The sequence below is a fragment of the Solanum dulcamara genome, chromosome 6 (assembly GCF_947179165.1).
Source record: "Solanum dulcamara chromosome 6, daSolDulc1.2, whole genome shotgun sequence".
Taxonomy (NCBI): Eukaryota; Viridiplantae; Streptophyta; class Magnoliopsida; order Solanales; family Solanaceae; genus Solanum; species Solanum dulcamara.
In genome coordinates this window covers 7,667,686-7,671,578 of record NC_077242.1, presented here as the reverse complement: position 1 = coordinate 7,671,578, position 3,893 = coordinate 7,667,686, and the positions used below count along the sequence as shown (strand labels likewise).

General features: G+C 29.8%; 1 pseudogene; it reads left to right on the top strand.

The window, feature by feature from the left end:
- Positions 1-432: 432 nt before the first annotated feature.
- LOC129891789 (transcription factor MYB14-like) lies at positions 433-3,037 on the top strand (annotated as a pseudogene).
- The last annotated feature ends 856 nt before the right edge of the window (positions 3,038-3,893 follow it).

Genomic DNA, 3,893 nt, shown 5'->3' with positions numbered 1-3,893 from the left:
TTTATAATAAACTGTGAAATATTATCATACCAACTAATATCCCTGTTATCTTCTAGGTCTCTGAAAATTTTTGTAGGTCCTTGATGGAGTCTAGATGTGGTATATTTTGGCTCCATAGTCCATAGTCCATACACAGCTGCCATTATATCGTATATTTTTTGAATTCGTACCAATGCTTGTTTTCACCAAAAAAATAAAAATAATATACTATGAAACGCAGGGAGTATATAGTTTGGTGAACAGTCAATTGAATGTATTTTGTCTTTTCTCTTTTGGTTCGTAATTAGTCGTACCACAATTTTTAATATGATAAGAAATGCTAAGGTTCAATGGAATTTTATTTATAAGAAGGTCCCACGTGTTTCACGTTTTGCACCTTTCTATAAATAGGCACAAACTTAAGAATTTTGTGATATATTCAGGTTGGAAGAACTAAGCTATAGTTTCTCCACTTAGTGAATTGTATTCATAATAGTAACTTAAAGAGAATTTATTAAGAGATGGTGAGAACACCTTGCTATGACAAAAATGGTCGTAAGAAGGGTACTAGGACAGCTGAAGAAGACAGGAAGTTAGCAGCTTATATTACGAAATATGGATCATGGAACTGGAGACAGCTTCCTAAATATGCTGGTGAGAATGTCCGCACACCTCATAATTAATATATAATGTTTTACATAGGCGAAATTAGTATTTGAAGCTTGCGAATTTGAAAATTTTAGTCTGTTAAGGATATTGAATTTTGAATTAGTAATTTGTAATATTCAATGAACTTATTTTGTATAATGATAATATATAATTTTGACCAAAGCTATAGATTTGTCCAAATTCGATCTTAACCGGAGGGCTAACTTCACCGTTTGTGTTTGGATTTATATGTGTAATTAATGATATCCGGATCAAAGGTGGAACTAGCTCATAACTTACGGTTCATCCGAATTAACAACTTTGCGGCTCGAGCTCTATATATGTGTTAAAAAGATGTGCTAGATGAGTACAAATAACAAATTTCGAATCAAGTAAATCAAATGTGCTATGATAGAGAATTTGGAACTCAAACTCATTAAGTTCAATATCTTGATTCCTCCCCTATTATACTGTGTAGAGTTCCAACTGATCGATTATTGTTGCTTGTGAAGGTCTAGCAAGGTGTGGAAAAAGCTGCAGACTTCGATGGATGAATCACTTAAAGGCCGAATGTTAAAAGAGGAAACTACACAAAAGAAGAGGACGAAATCATCTTGAAACTCCATGCTCAACTTGGAAATAAGTACGTAATCTTCTTCCACATGCCCAATTTTACGAGCTAACACTTATCAAAAGTCAAATAGAGTCGAGACCAATTTAGAATTTAAAATTTATGAGCTTAACTTTTAAAATTTTCAGTATTAAACTTAATGTGTCAGATAGGGTGTACATATAGTTCGATTTGATATTTTTTTCAGTTATCAAATCAAATCAATTATGTCGATTGTTTAAAATTATAAGCCAAATCAACAAGAGTCAATTTTTCAATCTAACCTCTTTTGGTTTTTTTAAAGCAAATATGCTAAGCAGGTGCCTAGGGCTAACTTTTTATTAATAAATAAAAAATGACCTCAAAGAGAAAAATACAGGCAAGGGGGGCTAGCCCTTAATCCTAATGAGGAACCAAACCTCTACTATTTAACCAGCAATTTCGATTTGATTTGGTTTTTATATGGATTTTTCTCAGATAAAGACTCTGTAACACAAAATATGTAACTAATGCTTCGAAATATATCTTTTGTCCTAGTAAGATATACAATAATTACATGGCACTTCCGGAAGATATAAAACAAAATATATGGAATAAATCATGTTATTATGGTAAAATATACATTGTCAAAGGAAAATGACATATGATCAGATTCGGCTTGGTTAAAGATATATGTAGTGAACAATAAAGATAATGAAAATCCATAAAACAAGTACTATTAATAAGAAATAATTAAAATGAACATGGTTTGATTTGAGCTTTATTTGAGTTACTAGATTTATGAGCTATAACTCTATAAAGACATATTGTACCATGAAAAATGTAAGTTCAAGCTTTCAATAATATGTTAAACGATATGAATGAACAACGTTTGACAAAAACTTACAAATTACATTATAATAAATATTTATAAAATTTGTATAAATATAATGTAACTTTTATTAATTTCGTTTTGATATTTTTTTCTTTTTTTTGGCTCAAAACCAAACTCAACCAATTGAGATCGTTTTTTTAATATTAGCCCAAGTCAAATCAAATCACTAATTGCCCTTTTTATCAGGTTAAATTCGATTTATTAGTTTAATTCGGTTTGTCGGTTAAATATACCTCCTCAAATTTTTTTAATATATTCACACAGAGTTCAGTTATATACTCTAATACGATAAAAGATAATTTTGTCATTTTACTATTACTAACAGATATGATTCAATTTCTTTGACGTGACAAAAATAATTTCATAGTACTATCACTCTAATATTACTTTCGTAGCTAGTAAAAAGTTCAGTAATCACAAGGTGAAATTATGATTGCAGATGGTCCGCGATTGCTGCTCACTTGCCAGAAAAATCAGACAATGAGATAAAGAATCATTGGCACAAAACACTTAAGAAGCATGCTACTAAATATAATAATGCGACTAACTTAAGTGATGAATCAAGTAAGAAATGTATTTATAATAATACTGAAAGCAATACTAAAAGAAAGATCAGCAGTGTCAAAAATAAAAATGCAAGTCCTAATAATAATAATATGCATGAAAATATAGTATTAGGAAGTTCAGAATGGTCATCAAGTGAGGAATTCTCTACTGTTGATTATCAACACGACGTTTTTCAAGAAGAAAGTTTGGTGGAAATGATAAGTAGTGGAAGCTTTTGGACAGAACCATTTCAAGTGGATAGTTTCAATTGTAGAATTAATTTTGTAGATTCGTCAATCAATTGTGGACTTGTGTGTCCACCTTCTCCTTTTATAGGTCATGAATTTCTTTCCTCCTTTGATATAAAACATTATAATTAGTAAAAACTAGTGATGGTGGGGGTGTGGTGTGTGTATGGGGGCATGAGGAGATCATACTCGTAATTTTATCTGATAAAGTATATTTAATCTTTAATTAATTTGAAATGTAATATTTGATCCTTTGCTTGTAAATTTTACAATTTTATCAGAATTATTAATTGTTCCACCATTAGTTATATGTGTATTATATTAAATTTGTATTGTTATTTCATATTTAATTTAAGTGTAATATAGTTCTAAACATAGTTAAAATATAATATATTACTACATATAAAGATAAAAGAATACACATTTTTAATTAATTAAAAATTATATATGGTGAGTCACATATGAAAAGAATCGAAATAAGAATTTACAAAATAGGTAAGGATCAAAAATGCTATTACCCATCAATATGGTATGTGGTGCAGTGATGGAGCTGCTTCAATTTTAGAGGTCTTGGATTTGAATCATGGGTATGAAAAAGATCTTGTTGGGAGCGTCACCTTCAAATAAACTTTGTAATACGCAATTCAAATTTAATCAGAATTTCAACGTGGCCTCTGAGCACTCTGGATGAAAAAAAAAGGCTATTACCCCAAAAGTCCAATATGTTACATTCTGTGTTATATAAATTATTCATCCGTGTTACCTCACATGATTCCATGCATATAGAACAAAAAAAATGAACTTTTATGTTCTTTCATTTTCCTAATGAGAACAACAACTCTTTATATCACTGTCTTCTTCCGCTATCATTATTCCAGTGAATCTTGTTGCCACATGTAAAGTGTTAGATATTAATATTGCTGAACACATTTGTGTTTCTGTATTCTACACTCGAATTGAATAATTTTTTATTTTTTTTAGGCTAGAT